Source organism: Hoplias malabaricus, chromosome 9 (genome assembly GCF_029633855.1).
Source record: "Hoplias malabaricus isolate fHopMal1 chromosome 9, fHopMal1.hap1, whole genome shotgun sequence".
Lineage (NCBI taxonomy): Eukaryota > Metazoa > Chordata > Actinopteri > Characiformes > Erythrinidae > Hoplias > Hoplias malabaricus.
Window position 1 is genome coordinate 37038582 of NC_089808.1, and position 18971 is coordinate 37057552.

General features: G+C 41.2%; 1 pseudogene; it reads right to left on the reverse strand.

The window, feature by feature from the left end:
* Positions 1–18971, reverse strand: part of LOC136706760 (macrophage mannose receptor 1-like) — a 33345-nt pseudogene that overhangs the window by 12491 nt on the left and 1883 nt on the right.

Here is an 18971-nt window from a genome sequence, read left to right on the forward strand (position 1 = left end):
TACTTTGCTCCGTAATCTGCACATTCTTTGGTGCAACACCTAGAGGGAGACAAAGATACCATAAGATAAGTTAAGATAATCGTTTATTAGTCCCAAAGTGGGAAAATTCACAGTGTTATGCCTGTAGATGTGTTGAAATATTAAACAATATATTAAAATGTTATATAATATGTAATAAATGCATTCTAGATTCTTATACTCAGTTTAAGTAAAGTGTCAATGTAGATGTGAGAGGTTTACTGGGAGCAGTGCTGGCTGTAAAGTCTAACAGCAGCAGGAAGCAAGGACCTGCAATATCGTTCCTTCACACACTTGGGGTGAAGCAGCCAGTCACTGAAGGAACAGCCTAGGGCTGTCAGAGTCTCATGCACAGGGTGAGAGTCATTCTCCAGCATGGAGTCCTACATTCTCCCACCATCTGCACTGGGTCTTGGGGGCTTTCCCAGAACAGAGTAAGTATTCTGTATGACATTTATCAATTATTAGGTTGTCGAAGAACATTTATCAGAATCAAATCGACTAATCAAGGCCTACTGCACAAACACGGACATTTCTGGTCATGGGCGCAAAAAAAGCAAATTGCTTACACTGACTGAACTGAACTGAAGGGTCCTATATATCTTCACTGATCTATGAAGTGATTCTAACATAGCAGAGTTACAAAAATATTCATATTCATGTCCATTGCACTGAAAACCTCAATGTTCCACCCATAATTAATGGAATAAACCCCAAACCTCAGGGCGCCAAGTTAAATTTAAAATACTACATGGATAGTAAAAAATCTGATTGGATAAGCTGTTTGAAGCCATTGTAAAATGCTCTATATATGCACACCTATGACCACCTTACAATATCTGAAAGCCATACTTATGTGCCACAGTTTAAACCGGTTGTCAGAGAATAAAAAAAAAAAAGAAAGAAAAAAAAAACATTTGAAGTAAGTGTTGACATTTTGACACCAACTATACAAGTACTAATTTCACTTTTAATAGAACATTTACAAAGTTTACTAGTAAATTAAATAAATTAAATAATTAATTAAAATTCTTAAATTCTGACAAGGACAAACTGTTTGGTATTCCGTAATTCAATTGTTACTGGCCACAATTAAATTACAGATTGCTATAATTACTAATATAAAGCATTTTTTTTTTACTTGTGGTAATGCATATGACAGAACATGACAGATATTATATTCAACACATGCTATTTTACATAGGTAGCACACCTCTTCTTCCTATCTCACACATTCCTTACAGTAAATTTCAATATGAGAAATACCACCTCAGTTTGTTAACCTTAAAATAGACACAGACAATAAAGCTCAGAGCTCTAAGCCGAGCTTTATAATATATATATACAGAATCTGCTACTTAGTAGAATTCTGGAGTGGCCCATTTTACAGCATTTTTAGAAAATGCCAAATTTTATTTGAAGGAGACAAAAGTTTTCAGAATGTATCAAACTCTTTATTCAACTTTATGAATATAAATATTCATTCATTCATTATCTGTAAGCACTTATCCAATTCAGGGTCGCGGGGGTCCAGAGCCTACCTGGAATCATCGGGCGCAAGGCGGGAATACACCCTGGAGGGGACGCCAGTCCTTCACAGGGTAACACAGATACACACACATTCACTCACACCTACGGACACTTTCGAGTCGCCAATCCACCTGCAACGTGTGTTTTTAGACTGTGGGAGGAAACCGGAGTACCCGGAGGAAACCCATGCGGACACGGGGAGAACACACCAACTCCTCACAGACAGTCACCCGGAGTGGGAATCGAACCCACAACATCCAGGCCCCTGGAGCTGTGTGACTGCGACACTACCTGCTGCGCCACCGTGCCGCTAGGATTAACAATCCAGTTTTATGACGAGCGGCGTCAAGATGGCAAACCTTATCCTATGCAAGATCAACAGATGGCTAACAGGATCGACCTCGCCCTGAACTCCTGTTAACCCATCCGCACAGGACAAACAACATGGACCAACAGCGACCCCAAGTGGACGTTTGCGAAATCACGTTTCGCCCTGCGGCCGTTTAAATACATTAAGGGACTTGATCGAATTTTAATAAATATGTTTATGCAATATGTATGAATGTCACTCTCTTGTCCTCAGATGAACGTCTACCAACTAATGAAGTGATGTGTATTACTGTTTCAATCATGAAGGAAAGTTTCTGTCTCTGATTAGGAAAACGAATTAGTATCTAACCTCTAACATAATATTGTAGTGGGATGTAATCGTAAAATACCCAAGATATATATACATAGATGTTTGATATTAATATTCCAGGACACTCATTGTGCTATACCACAAATATGTATAAGTAATTTTTGTGTATACGTGAATCTTTTCTCTCTCTCTGAAACGTGAAACAAGTCACGTGAGCCTCAGACCCAGGATCCAATCAAAGGGCGTGACTGCGCCACCTTTGAAAAGAGAGTGCCCGGCTCACGTCGCTCTTACTAGTTTCCGCCCTTCACTCTATAGCTTCTGCCCTTCGCTCTCTCGCTTCCTCTTAACTCTTGCTCTCTAGCTTCCGCTCTTCCCAGAGATCTTTCCCCGCTCTCCAGCGACCTTCTCACGTTGCGCTCACTCTTCAAGTGCGACGCTCTTCATTCTTCCTTACGCCGACGAAACGAATCAAAGACTCTAAAAGGACATCTTGTGTTAGTTAGCAGTGTGATACAGAAACTACAACGTAACGTCGAGTAACTCTAAGTTATCTTTTTTCTTTTTATTGTGTTTATGTTTGATCACCCAATCTAAGTTTAATCTCACGACTGATCAAAGCAGGTGAAACTTATTCGTGGCCAGAGTAAGTAACACCGCCGGGATAGAAGAAAATCATAAAATAAGTATAAGCCTATTGACTCGATTTTCAGTTCTGGAGACTGCACGGATCAGCGAAAACTTCTCGTCCAAAGCTTCCATATGGTTGGAACATCCCACTCAGGACAGTGAGCCAGAGGGAATCCTTTCATCTACGTCACCACGCTCTGAGAACGCCCGAGGCGGCTTGACTCGTGGGTGACTAAATCCACGCTGACCCATCCTGAAAACGTCCACGGAAGAACTGCGGGAACTAAGTGGGACTCCTCTCTTTCACAACCTCACAGCGCCTCTGTACCCGTCGAGTGGTTGAGATCGACCGAAAAGTAAGCTAAAATTACGCACTTCCAGAGCTGAAAATTGAATTAAGTCTCTTGATAAATTTATATGTTAATTAAATCTTATCTTTAAATTCGAATTGGCTTCACCTGCATTGATCCCGTGAGATTTTGAGATTATGTTAAGTTATATGTTAAGTAAATATTATTTTTTCCTTTTAATAAAATATTTCCATTATTTGAAATAACAGTGTGTGGAGTCTGTTCATTAAAAGTCTGAAAATCCTGAAGAACTCACGTAGCGATGACAGTATTCATTCTCTAACTACTAACTACTAACTACTAGTTAATGTTTTTGTCATTTAAGTCAATCATAATAATAACAATTATTATCAGTAGTCAAAACGTCAGTAATCAGAAGAGTTTGAATAAGGTCAAACGCTACAAACACAATATATATATATATATATATATATATATATATATATATATATATATATATATATATATATATTACAGTGTATACACAACATACACTACAGCCATATGTTCTGGACATTCGGGTAAAGAGAGGTGCTGAGCTGTCAAGTGATCACCACCTAGTGGTGAGTTGGATCAGATGGCGAGGGAGGGGAGACCTGGCAGGCCTAAACGTGTGTTGAGGGTTTGCTGGGAACTATGGCAGAGGAACCTATCAGAAAGCTTTTCAACTCCCACATCCAGCAGAGCTTTGACTGCATCCCAGGGGAGGCCAGTGACATTGAGTCCGAATGGGCCATGTTCCAGACCTACATCGTTAAGGCAGCTGAACACAGCTGTGGCTGCAAGGTTGTTGGTGCCTGTCATGGTGGCAATCCCCAAACTCAGCGGTGGACACCCTGGGTAAGGAAGGTTGTCAAGCTCAAGAAAGAGTTGGCTCAAGGGACTCCCGAGGCAGCTGAAAGGTACTGAAGAGCCAAGCAGCTTGCGGCTTTGGCTGTCACTGAGGCAAAAACTCGGGTGTGGGAGGAGTTCAGTGAGGACATGGAAAACAACTTTCAGTTGGCTCCGAGACGATTCTGGCAAACCATTAGGCAACTCAGGGGGGGAAAGCAATTTTCCACCAACACTGTATATGGTGGGGGTAGGGAGTTGTTGACCTGGAAAAAAATACTTAGAGGATCTCAATTCCACCAGCACGTCTTCCACAGAGGAAATATATTTTGGGGACCCTGGGGAGGGCTTGTCTATCACTGGGGCTGAGGTGGCTGAGGGTGTGTTCAAACTATAGGGGATCACACTCCTCAGGCTCCCCGATAAGGTCTATGTAGGGGTACTGGAGAAGAGAGTCTGACTGATAGTTGAACCTCGGATCCAGGAGGAACAATGTGGATCCTGCCCCGGTCGTGGAACACAGGATCAGCTCTTTACCCTTGCTAGGATCCTGGAGGGTGCGTGGGAGTTTGCTAAACCAATCTACATGTGATTTGTGGATCTGGAGATGGCATTCGACTGTGACCCTCGGGATATTCTGTGGGGGGTGCTCTGGGAGTATGAGGTACTGGGCTCTTTGCTAAAAGCCATACAGTCCCTGTATAAACAGAGCAGGTGTCTGGTGTGTATGGCTGGCAGTAAGTCCGACTGGTTTCCAGTTAGAGTTGGACTCCATCAGGGCTGCCCATTGTCACCGGTTCGATTCATAATTTTTATGGACAGAATTTCTTGGCATAGCCAAGTGGCGGAAGGTGTCCGGTTTGGTGGTCTCAGGATCCCATGTCTGCTTTTTGCGGATGATGTGGTCTTGTTGGGTTCATCGAGCCGGGACCTCCAGCTGGCTGGACCAGTTTGCAGCCAAGTGTGAAGCGGTAGAGATTTGAATCAGCACCTCCAAATCTGAGTTCATGGTACTCAGTCAGAAAAGGGTGGAGTGCTTCTCTCCAGGTTGGAAGTGAGATCCTGCCTCAAGTGGAGGAGTTCAAATACCTCGGGGTTTACAAGTGAGGGAAACATGGAGCAGGAGATTTACAGGCAGATCGGTGCAGTGTCAGCAGTAATGCGGACTCTGTACCGGTCTGTTGTGGTGAAGGGAGAGCTGAGCAGAAAAGCAAACCTCTCGATTTACCATTCAATCTGTGTCCTAACCCTCACCTATGGTCATGAGCTTTGGGTAGTGACCGAAAGAATGAGATCAGCAGGGTGTCTGGACTGTCCCTTAGAGACAGGGTTAGGCGCTCTGACATCCGGGAGAGACTCGGAGTGGAGCCAGTTGAAGTGGATAATGGATGGATGAATGGATATTATTGTGTCAAGTGTTCATCTACACCTTAATCAACTACAGTCCTCCATCCATCAATTTATATTTATAGAGTTTAACTGACACTTATCCACAACTCACAAAAATCCTGTGTTGTCTACTCTGAGAATCGATCCCAGCTAGGATAAGTAGGTCCACAACACACTTTAACTAAGATAATGCTAGAAATATACACAAGATACTACTAGTACTTCTAGCTGAAACCTAGAAATCTAAACAAAATGCAACAGCATGTCAATGTCTCTTTAAATGGGAACTGAAAATCAGCATCTCTATAGCATATTCATAATCAGCATATTTATACATCATTGGGAGACAGCTGTAGCGTATTGGTCTAAGGTTGAGAGGAAGAAAATGTCCAAGTGGAAGGAGGATGCACAAAGCCAAAGAATAAATTAATTATATATTTTTAGATTAGCTTTGATATAATACTTAGTGTTATAAGTTATATTGGATGAGTGTTTGAATGCTTGTTTTATTCTGGACAAAAATGAACAGTTTGTAAAGTTTTAAATGTAAAATGCAGATGTGGAAAGTAACAAAATTACGTATACCCCAGGAAAGGCACAACACTCACAGCGTTACTGTAATTGAGTAGATTCTTTGTATATTTGTACTTTTTTAAGTGCCTTAGTGAATGGTGGGCTGGAGAGAAATCTAGCAGAAAATCATAAGAAATATGTAGACGGACAAGTCATTCACCGGTGCTGACCCAGCTGAGTCAGAAACCCAGTCGAATTCTGAGTTACTCTGGAAGGAAATGAACCCCTGGCCATATTCAAGTGCAAGGAAGGTGACATCTTTATAAAGCAGAATCATCCTGTATTTGGGCACTAAAAGATGTGTTCCATTTTGAGCCGACATGGGATGCATTTAGTTCCATATTTTTGAGGTCACACTGTTATAGCGATGGTTTGAGACAGAAACACACAGCTCTCTCAGCCAGAGTGAGGGGCGGATACTTCACGCCTCTTACACGCTCATTGGTCATCACCTTTATTTAGCAAATCAGCAGCCAATGCATTCACAGTCCCTCCTACAGTGAGTTGTTTTGGTGTGGTTCTGCTGTGAGCAGCAGGTCAGTGCTGAAAAATTGTGAATTTAAAGCTCTGCATAAAGAACTTATGTTAGCACCATGTCCCAATATTTTTATATACTTTTATTTTTCGATGAAAATTTCAGTCATCCTTTCCAAATCTACCATTTGCATTGGCCTCTTTGACTCCTACATCAAAATATAAATGGGAAATTAAAATCGTGTTCAAACAGCAATATGTATTGTTTTGTGAAATTTATATGCCCGGTGAAGGACTGGCACCCTCTACAGGGTGTGTTCCTGCCTTGTGCCCAGTCAGTGACCCACCACGACCCTGAACATATATATTACCCAAAGTAGTACCCAAGTAGCTCAGCAGTCTTCCAGTTCACAGTCTTCTTCCAGTCTGCTCCCATGAACTGGAAGAATGCTGAGCTACTTGGATACTGCTTTGAGTAATACATCTATATTCCTTCATTCATTGTTGAATGCTGTCTACTATGGGTAATACATTGACTTGGCATTAATACCTCATACATACACACTTCAAAACAACAGACATATTCTTTCAATAAAATGATGTTGAGTATACATAACTTCAGGTATTTTAATATTCATGTCTTATCTTCAGGCCTCTCCATTAGCACTTTATTTAATTTGTAAAATTATTCCATTAATTAAAACCAACTGGTTTGAAATGTATATCCCCTTTTTGCGCTAGGAGAGAAACCACCTCCCCACACAAACACTGTTAAAAAAAGTAACTAAGTAACTTCAACTCTGAGTAAATTTCAAATGCACTAATTTTTACTTTTACTTCAGTACATTTTTACACCGATAATCTTACTTGTACTTAAGTAAAAGTTTATCAGAGTAACAGTACTTTTACTTGAGCAGAATGTTTTAGTACTCTTTCCATCTCTGGTAAAATGCAACTATATGTTACTAAGTATGTATAGAACTAGATAAAATTTCTGTTACCTTTTTGAATCTCACAAAGCCAGTCTGTCCTTTGATCACACTGTAGATCATTCCATTGTTGTAGTGAGGTTCTATATGTGTACAGTTGAATTATAGCACATTTTTCAATGTTGTTTAAGTTGTTTGGTTCCCCCTCCTGCCAGTCTTCAAAAGATGACTAAAGAAACAAGAAATCCAATATGAATTTTATCACTCCACACATCAGCCCTATGAGGAAATATCTCAGAACAGCTGATCAAATTTAAACCACACTCACATCTGAGCCATCACTCCATGTGTAACCAACAGTGGGGTCCTGGATGCTGTAGCCAATCCATGCAGACTCTGAACTACAAAAATAAATATAATAAATCTGTATAAAAATTGTACGTCTAGGTCTCCACTTCTGTAAATTCAAAGCTACCCTGTAGTAGAAAAGACAGTGTATTCTTCATCTAATATTTGACTAAAATACCTATTTATATGTGAATGTTTATATTAGGTGGTACGTGTCATTGTTTTACAGCTCTGGTCACTGTCTGAGGAGTTTGGTGTGTTTTCTCCATGTCTGTTGAGTTTCTTCTGAGTTCACTGATTTCCTTCCACAGTCCAACACCTGCTAGTAGTTAGACTGGTTTTAACTCGTTAAAACATAACTCGTTTTGTTATAGACTACCGCACCATCCAGTTTCATCCAATTTCCACATTATGCCCATTGATTGCTGATAAGCTCCGGACACTGAACAGGAATAAGGGATTACAGAAAATGAATAAATTAATATTTTTAATACACTCATACTTACTATGCACTTTCCAATGACAGCAAATCAGTAGAACTGTGGATACTGAGTAGGTCGCCTCCCAATTCCCGACAGAAGGCAAGGGCTTCAAACCATGTCTTCTTTTGACTTTGCACCACTGAAAATATCTTTAGCAATCACATTAAAACAAACACTAATCAGTGCTGAGACACCAATTGCATGATACATCTTAACAATTATTTTTACCATATATAGTTTATTCAAAGCCCTTTTTGCAGAAAAAAGAGAACATGCCAAATGCCACACATAAACTGAGACAGGGCTGAACCCAGGCCCCCATTACCAGAGCTGTGTTGTAGCGACATCTGCTGCACCCCATGTAGGTTTGGGCAGTATAACAGTAATACCATATACCACTGTATTGAAAAATGTGGATGGTACCTCAAAATGAGAGCAGAATTTCAAAATTGTGACACGTGTGGTGTATCAAATTTTTGTTTTGTGTTTAACTAATTTAAGTGAGGGAGGGGGCACTGTGGGAGGTCACTGACTGGTGATGTTGCACTCTGAAAACAGCCCAGTAGCCCATCGCAGTTGTGCAATTTAGTGCTGAGATTGTATTTACAGAGAGATGAAGGAAGCTGTAAACAAACAAAATATGTAGAAGACACTTTGTGCTCACATGTATAAGGCATTATCCTTTGTGTGATTGCAGTTTGCTGGAAAACCGTCTGCTGTGGTGTGCTAATCCTCAAGTGCCTGTTAGCTTGCCAGGTATGCTTCTAAATAGTTTTCTGTTCCTCCAGCAACATTTGCTGAAATTTACTCGCTTGGAAACATTTTTTTATTGTCAACACATCTGTGTTAATTGTGAGCTGTACTGAGCTGAACTACACATCTGTGAATGTGGTTGAGTGAAGGTTTTTCAGTGCTATGAGGCTCAAACAGCCTGACAGTGCAGCCCGCATCCACACCCACAGTAATACAGCATACCATTTTAATATTTTGTGACAGTATGATACATGTGGATACCACCCATTCCTAACCCCACAAAAAAGCTCCCAAATATTGTGCTTCATTTTAATGTTCCATCAGAAGGTCTTCACAAACATTTTGTCATTTATTGTTTTTCATTCAAGTTTATCATTCTTTGTCATTATTATTAGCATCATAACGTTTTAATTGTACCTTGGCACACTGATCCCTGTTTCTGAGTGGAAACCAGCCCTCGCTGCAATTGGCAGGAGGAGTTGTTGGATGTGCTGGAGTTGGGGTCACTCCCTCTGCTTTCTGCTTACAGATGTATTTCTCTGCATTAGAGCAGTTTAACACATCCCATAATCCAGCAAGAACACCTGTGGTCATGGCAACGCAGCCTTGCTTCCCTCCTGTATTGGCACCCCAATACATTAACACACTGAATATGTTTGACAGGATAAATTGTATTTTTATTTGCTTGTTTATTGTTTTATTTTGAATCAAATATTGAGTTCTACTTCATCTTCTAACATCTACCATTATATATACACATTAAAAACGGAATATGTGACTCAGGTCATGTGAAGTGTCTCACATTATATCTGTAGATTTTACCTGGCATTTCTGCATTGAAGTGTGTGTAGGAAACTTTGCTAGTGTTTGTCCACTCAAAGATGTGTTTATTCTTTTGGTTGGACAGTCCGATCCAGAAGTGCTTCTCTGATCGTGCTCCAATCAGACTGACCAGGAATGCATTTTCAATCCTGAGGGGGAAAAAAAAAAAACATGAACAGACCCAAAGTATGGCCCGCATATTTTCAAACAGATACTGACAGCTGCAGAAACAAACTGAGTAATATGAGATAAACTACTGTGGAAGCAACACATATCAGTAAACGGATTATAATAAAAGGTAAAATTGCACTATGCAAATCGTGACATTTTTGAATCTATATCTAAACATTCCCTTATATATTTCCAATACAACATCATTTATATTTTTTCATATGTGGGAATCTGAAATCTAGTGATTCTCTGCATGTATATATTGTACTTTTTTTACCTATATAATTCACCCTATAGGGAATGAGGAGGTATTTGACAGAGACAGATGCTGCATTCAAGTAACGTAGACTTTATCAGAAAAACTAGTATCCCACCAGAAGGCACCACATGAACACCTTGTGAAGTTGGAAGCTGAATTCAAACACTTAGGCTGTTTCTCAATACAAAGCACATCAAGTTCGAACAGCCGTACTTGGTCGTACAAACTTGGCGAGTACAAACTCCCGAGAACGCTAAGATCATTCTGTAACTGGAACGCTGGCGTACTTGATGAAGTCACCGTCTCCTTGGCGCGAAATAATCAATAGTGCTGAGGTTGATGAAAAAATGCATTCTGGGATATCTGACTCTCTCAAGTCTACAGAAGTCATGCCCCAGTGCATCCTTGATAATACGGGTGGAGCAAAAACACAACTGGGTATTTGAACCTTATTTGGTAAGATGTGAAATTTTAAATGGAACAGTACTGGGTCTGGGCGGCACAGTGGCGCAGCAGGTACATGCAGGAACATGGAGGGTGTGGGTTCGATTCCTGCTCCGGGTGACTGTCTGTGAGGAGTGTGGTGTGTTCTCCCTGTGTCTGTGTGGGTTTCCTCCGGGTGACTGTCTGTGAGGAGTGTGGTGTGTTCTCCCTGTGTCTGTGTGGGTTTCCTCCGGGTGACTGTCTGTGAGGAGTGTGGTGTGTTCTCCCCGTGTCCGCATGGATTTCCTCTGGGTGCTCTGGTTTCCTCCCACAGTCCAAAAACACACATTGCTAGGTGGATTGGTGACTCAAAACTGTGTCCGAAGGTGTGAGTGAATGTGTGAGTGTGTGTGTGTGTTTCCCTGTGAAGGACTGACGCCCCCTCACCGGTTGAAATTGAAATTCTGAGCCCAATACTAATGTCAGAACATAGCCACCAGTCCTTTGCTAATTCCTGTTCAATACAAATCTATCTGCCTGATAAAATGTTTGTGACATACTTTGAGTAAAATGCAAGAAGGATCAAGCAATATGGTTCTTTATTATATTGTGTAAAGACCCAGTTTCAGAATGACTGGCTTCAGTGTCTGTTCCTTTAAATGAGAATGAGTGTCTGTGTACTCCACTCTGACCTGTCTGTAATGTAGACTAGATAAGATCCACTCTTCTCACACATCTGTTTAGCCTCTTGAAAGGTTTTAGTCTGTGCTCCAGTTTGATAGCAATAGTAGCCTGACCCAACCCTTAAAAAGTCAAGAAACACGAGACGCTGATTAGAAAAACTAATATGAAAACATTGAGGTACAAGTTAATGCCTTGCAAGTACAAATGTTTTCAAACATAAAACTAGTCCAAATAATATAATCTGGCTCATTCACATCCCACAGGACAAATGGGATGCTGGAGTGGTCACTCCATTCAAAGAGCATCGCAGTCTTGAGGTCATTTAAACCAATCCACACTTCATCTGTCTTCACTGTGTACGTTGGAAGAAATAATAAGAAAGACATATCAGAGAGTTCAGATCAGATCTTCTTCACAGAACTGATGGTTGGTTACAAATTCTACAGCTAGAGCTCAGTTTGATCCAAACCCCTAGTTTACTATAGTGTTCTCTTCTGATTCAAACCAAATTCAACAACCTGAACTTATGCTGAATGCATGTCACCCATTGTCCATTTTATCCTACAGAGTTATAGCTGATAGAACACACACAAACTCACAGTATCTGAGTTGTGAGATGACAAAGCTCTGCTCTTCTACACTGAGAACGCTCTGCAGATCTCCACCTTCCCGTCGACAGGTGTCTTGCTTCCAGCCACGTTTTCTTTGTTTGGTAGAAGTGGTAGCAGTGGCCTGAGTAAGGAATCCAGGGAGTGGTGCAAGAACCTGTGTGAACAGCTGGACAGAAGCAGACATAAAACATACAGGATGTCAAAGACCAGCATTATTTAATACTTCAATAAGTCTTTATTCAAGGAGACACTGATTATCAGAACCATGAAGCTGACTTAAGACCCCACAGCTATGGCCTGGTAGAGAAGATGGTTGACCTTTTCCCAGGAGGAAAAAAAAAAAAAAAAAAAAAAAAACAAAACACACACACACAAGCATGTGCAATAAATGAATGGATTCTCAGAATAAACAGATAATATGTCCTGATAAAGTCCACAGAAATAAAAATGAATGATGAATTAAGACAAGAAAACTCACCACTGAGCCATTGCAGATAACGTAAAGGTTGTCCATTGACCCAATGCCATCCACTAGAGGCATCCAAACTGTGTAGTCCTGTCCACAACACTGCCCCTGTTGTCTGAGTCAGCCCTAAATAAATTTAAAACTTTATTTGGAAATAGCTTTACACTATTACAGGAGTACAATGATTTAAAAAAAACACCATCGTCATACGAAAATAAGCAAAGTAAAGATTAAAATTCATATGAGAGTCCAGATTTGTGATGAAGACATGTATTTTTTTTTAAAGTTACATTCTACATAAACAAATGTTTATTAAACCTTGCACATTATGTCTTAATACTGTCTTCAAGGCAGCACAAAAATTCTGTTTAATATACTCAGTCCATTTTTTCCAAATCTGATTAATGAGACATTTGCAAATTCAGAAGCAGAAAGCTTTCACATTTTATATATATATATATATATATCATTCATAATCTGTAACCACTTATCCAATTCAGGGTCACGGTGGGTCCAGAGCCTACCTGGAATCATTGGGCGCAAGGAGGGAATACAACCCGGAGGGGGTGCCAGTCCTTCACAGGGCAACACACAGTCACACATTCACTCACACCTATGGACACTTTGGTGTCACCAATCCACATACGTGTGTTTTTGGACTGTGGGAGGAAACCGGAGCACCCGAAGGAAACCCACGCGGACAGTCACCCAGAGCGGGAATCAAACCCACACCCTCCATGTCCCTGGAACTGTGTGACTGCGACACTACCTGCTGCGCCACCATGCCGCCTATTTTATATATATATCATATGTTATTTATATTATATATATCCATCCAGTCGTTCTCAACTGGTGGCTCCAATTTAAAACACCTGCCAGTATTTCTAGCAACTAACAAATATGGGAGTCAAAGTTTAATCCCTGCTAGTCAACAATGTGGATAATATATTACTCAGGTGTAGGAAATCAACATTTAACAATAATCCCCGTTCTAAAAATTGCTGTATGCAAGAATTGCATCCCCAAACAGTGTCATAGTACATTTTTTATATATTATTATATAGTATTTTTCATCCATTCATTCATTCATTCATTATCTGTAACCACATATCCAATTCAGGGTCGCGGTGGGTCCAGAGCCAACAATTTTGAGTCTCCAATCCACCTACCAATGTGTGTTTTTTGGACTGTGGGAGGAAACCAGAGCACCCGGAGGAAACCCACGCGGACACGGGGAGAACACACCAACTCCTCACAGACAGTCACCCGGAGCTGGAATGGAACCCACAACCTCAAGGCCCCTGGAGCTGTGTGACACTACCTGCTGTGCCACCGTGCCGCCCATATAGTATTTTTGAGTACAGTAATATTTTTTGCTAAATAAATAAATAAACCAACTTCATAACTTTATTCACGGTTAATTTAATTATTTTTTTTGTATTACATTTACTGTAAGTAATCACTGTGTCTAGGAGTCATTAGAGCCTGTACCTGATATGAAAGCCTGTTCATGGGGCTCAGTGACGCTCAGCAGATCTCCCCCCTGCTGCTGACAGCTCTTCCTGGCCTGATACCACTTCAGTGCAGACACTTCATTCAGCTGGTAATACACATCTGTCAGAGGGTTCTTCACCCAGAAGTTGAAGTTGTCATCTACAATCAGAAAAGCACCAGAAAACTAACAGTCAGATATCCATATAGGGCTAGGTTAGAAACAAAAACACATTAAAATGTATAAATTAATATATAATGTTTTAAAAATGATTTTTGTTTCATTAAATAAACACATAATCTGTTCTAAGGCATGAACCCAGAGCTGATTGGGTTCATAGACACTTTCAACAGCACACCACAGACGTTTGATGGAGGAGCCATCCGTTGTGCAGTCTGTGTACCATTTCTTTTCATAAAGGAATGGAAATTCACAAGGACGTCCAAAAGCATTTCCTTTAATTGTGTATATCTCTGTGATAACAAAAAGAAAACAGCATATGCCTTTGGATACTATAGTTTTATGGTATTAACACCAATCCTCTTCTCATAAAAACCATTGTTATGGGCATGGATGTTTCTCTCGTATCTCTGTCCTGTCCTGTCCATATGTTCTAGGATCCAGTCCTGGGTTCCTGACTGACTGCATGCCGGATGTCGGAATCTGTGTCCATGGTTTGGCTTCAACCATCAGCTATAAATGAGAGAGTTACGTCATACCCGGCAGGAATGGTTCCTCACTAAATTGTTTACCTTTTGCGCTGTTGTACTCGGTTCGTGTTTTGAATTGTAAATTGTTGAATGTTTTTGTGAGTGTTGCCTGTCTATTGTACCTGTTTGTAAACGTGTACCAGTTGTAGGGAGTGGCTGCCGTTTTGTTTTGGGAACTGGGGTTTGTCTCTGTTTATACACAGCAAGGGAGTAAGGTTAGCACATTGTCTTTGTTTTTGTCGTCTTTCACAGGTTAGTTAGTGTACCTAAAGGTAGTTAGTGTGGGGTTTGTTTGTTGTTTTGGCCTGGGTCACTCCTGAAGTCATTTTTCTGGTCACTAACTGTATCAATCACATCAATACATTTCACAAAAAACTGTCCTAAGTTGTAGTTTTTTTTGCACTCCTCACACTCATTTGTTTTGTTATTTCATTTGTTTTGTGTTGCGGTCTGACCTAGACCAGGTCGTAACATTTTGGGGGCTCGTCCCTTTTCTTTTCTTGTTCTGGCTGGTGGTTTTCTCTTTTGTGGGTGGGCGGACGGTAGTGGTTGGAATGGCTAAATTTGACTTAGTTGCGTTTGCACTCGAGCCTTCCTTAGAAAGTTTTGATTTGTGTCGAAAAGACGACCTGCTTTTGGTGGCTGATTTTTTTTCTATTAATGTTTCTCGTTCTGCTCCAAAATATCACATAAAGCGTGTTTTGGAAATTGAACTCATTGGTAAGGGGATCTTACCAGAAAGGGACACTTCCCTGGGTGTTGCTTCAAGTGCTGTTCTGGGTGCGGAAGCGGCGGAGGTCGCCGACGTCCCAGACGCTCGGCCGTGCATGGATCCCAGCAGTTCCCCGTCTCCTGGATTAGATCCCCGCCTAGCCATCCGGCTGAAGGAGTTGGAGTTGGAAATTAAAATTCAAGAGCGTGAAGCGGAATCTCTTCGTCTGCGAGCGTTACAGATTGACGCCGATCGGGAGATGACCAAGTTAAGTTTGGCGGGCTTCAGGCCTGTCCCCCTCCCTCGGAGCACTGCAATCAGAGCTCACTCTGGTGGTCAGACAGCGATTGCTTCCCCGGTACCCATGCCCCGCTCTTCAGTACACTCTCCAACCCGCTCTACAGTCGTAAGTAACTCAGAACAATTTGATGTTACTCGGCAAATCAGTCTTGTTCCCGTATTTAGGGAGAATGAAGTTGATGCCTATTTCACTATTTTTGAGCGTATTGCCACCACGCTTAATTGGCCCAAAGACCTATGGTCATTGTTGTTACAATGTAAATTAGTGGGGAAAGCCCAAGACGTTTGTTCTACCCTCTCATTAGAACAGAGTTTGGATTATGATGTTGTTAAAACCACTATTCTTAGAGCTTATGAGCTGGTCCCCGAGGCTTATCGACAGAATTTTAGGGAAATTGTTACCTTCTGACACTTGTGTGCTGCTACTCGTTTCCCTGAGGCCATTCCATTACGCACCTTGAAATCACGATCTGTAATTAAAGCATTGATTAAATTTTGTACTACCTTTGGCTTACCAAAATATATTCAGTCTGACCAAGGTACTAACTTCATGTCTAAACTTTTTTCTCAGGTTGTGCAAGAATTAAACATTAAACACGTTGTGTCTAGTGCGTATCACCCTGAGTCCCAAGGTGCTCTTGAGCGTTTTTATCAAACTTTTAAAAATATGCTGAGAACATACTGTTTTGATCATGATAAAGAATGGGATGAAGGTGTCCCCTTGCTCCTGTTTGCTATCCGCGACACAGTACAGGAGTCTACTGGGTTCAGCCCAAATGCCTTGCTTTTTGGACGTTCGGTTCGTGATCCGCTCAAACTGTTATATGAGCAGTGGTTGTCTCCCCCCTCGATATCTAAGAAAGATAATGTGTTAAATTTCGTTTCGAGACTTCGTGAACGCTTAAAATCCGCACGTAGCTTGGCCAGAAAAAATTTGGATACCTCCCAGAAAAACATGAAAACTCGTTTTGATCACCAAGCTGTTAGTCGCTCTTTAAATGTTGGAGATAAGGCTCTCGCTCTGTTACCTGTTGGTTCTTCTCTCCAGACACGATTTTCAGGCCCCTATGAAATAATAGAGAAGTTGTCCCCCACAAACTACGTACTTGCTACTCCAAATCGCCGTCGGAAGACTCGTGTGTGTCATATTAACCGTTTGAAACCATACCATGATCGTTGTGTTAATGTGCCCTCCTCTTCTGCCTCATCTCACGCTCCTACTTTAGAATCTGCTGTAGCCACAGTCTCCATTATGGATTACTCACCTGAAAGCGACAATCTATGTTTGGGCCGAAATAGTTTACCTTGTGCTCGATTACCAAATTCAGAGGCTTTACAACATCTCTCGGAAAAACTTTCATATTTACCTTTGGCCGCTCAGTCAGATATTACACATGTAATCAATATGTTTCCTTCGCTTTTCTCGGACGTTCCGTCTCGCACTTCTGTATTGCAGCACGATATCGATATTTGTGGACACAAACCTATTCGACAGCATCCGTATCGTGTAAACCCATACAAACGTTCTGTTTTGAACAAAGAAACAGATTATTTGCTTGAAAATGGTTTTGCGGTTCCCAGCAGCAGCCCATGGTGCTCCCCTTGCCTTCTGGTACCAAAGCCAGATAATACGTAGAGGTTTTGCACTGACTTTCATAAGGTTAATGCCGTCACCACTCCAGATTCATACCCACTTCCACGAATGGAAGACTTAATAGATCGTATTGGCGTTGCCAAATTCGTTAGTAAACTCGACCTCTTAAAAGGATACTGGCAAGTTCCCCTTACTCCACGTGCCTCAGACATTTCTGCTTTTGCTACCCCTGACAAGTTTTTACAATACACCCACCGTTATGGCTTTCGGTTTACGAAATGCACCCGCAACATTCCAACGACTCATGAACATAGTTTTGGGTGACGTGCCTAATTGTGAATGCTACTTAGATGATGTGGTGCTATATTCTGACACTTGGGGACAACATGTGAAGCTGCTGGAAGTTGTGTTTTTAAGATTACAAGATGCCTCTCTTGTGTTAAACTTGGAGAAATGCGAATTTGGAAAAAGTGTGATCACATACCTTGGAAAGTCTGTTGGAAATGGCACTGTCCGCCCCCTGGATGCGAAAGTTCAAGCCATCAGTTCCTTTCCTACACCACAGACAAAACGGGAACTGAAACGTTTCCTGGGTATGGCTGGTTATTACCGCTGTTTCTGTAAAAACTTTTTAAATGTAGTTTTGCCACTCACCACTCTCCTTAAGAACGCCGTACCCTTTGTTTGGTCTCCTGTGTGTCAGTCTGCATTTGAGTCAGTGAAGACTTTGCTGAGTAATTCTCCTGTTCTCGCTGCACCTGACTTCGATAAACCCTTTAAATTAGAGGTAGACGCAAGTGATGCAGGAGCCGGTGCTGTTCTCATTCAGGAGGATACACATGGTATTGAACACCCGATTTGTTATTTTTCAAAGAAGTTTGTCAAGCACCAATTAACTTACAGTACTATCGAAAAGGAAGCCCTTGCTCTCCTCCTCGCCTTACAGCACTTTGAAGTTTACCTCGGTAGCAGTTCCAAGCCTATCATTGTATACACTGATCATAACCCACTTGTGTTTTTGCAGTGCATGTGTAATGCTAATCAGCGTTTAATGCGCTGGTCTCTAATCTGTCAGGGTTTTAACTTCAACATTATTCACAAAAAGGGTTCTGAAAATATTGTAGCTGATGCCCTATCAAGGTGTTAATTTTTATTTATTGCTTATTATTTTTGTTTGTTGTTTTGTGCATTCGTTGTTAACCAGTTATGTTTCACTCTTGTGGGAGGGGGTGTTATGGGCATGGATGTTTCTCTCGTATCTCTGTCCTGTCCTGTCCATATGTTCTAGGATCCAGTCCTGGGTTCCTGACTGACTGCATGCCGGATGTCGGAATCTGTGTCCATGGTTTGGCTTCAACCATCAGCTATAAATGAGAGAGTTACGTCATACCCGGCAGGAATGGTTCCTCACTAAATTGTTTACCTTTTGCGCTGTTGTACTCGGTTCGTGTTTTGAATTGTAATTTGTTGAATGTTTTTGTGAGTGTTGCCTGTCTATTGTACCTGTTTGTAAACGTGTACCAGTTGTAGGGAGTGGCTGCCGTTTTGTTTTGGGAACTGGGGTTTGTCTCTGTTTATACACAGCAAGGGAGTAAGGTTAGCACATTGTCTTTGTTTTTGTCGTCTTTCACAGGTTAGTTAGTGTACCTAAAGGTAGTTAGTGTGGGGTTTGTTTGTTGTTTTGGCCTGGGTCACTCCTGAAGTCATTTTTCTGGTCACTAACTGTATCAATCACATCAATACATTTCACAAAAAACTGTTGTAGTTGTAGTTTTTTTTG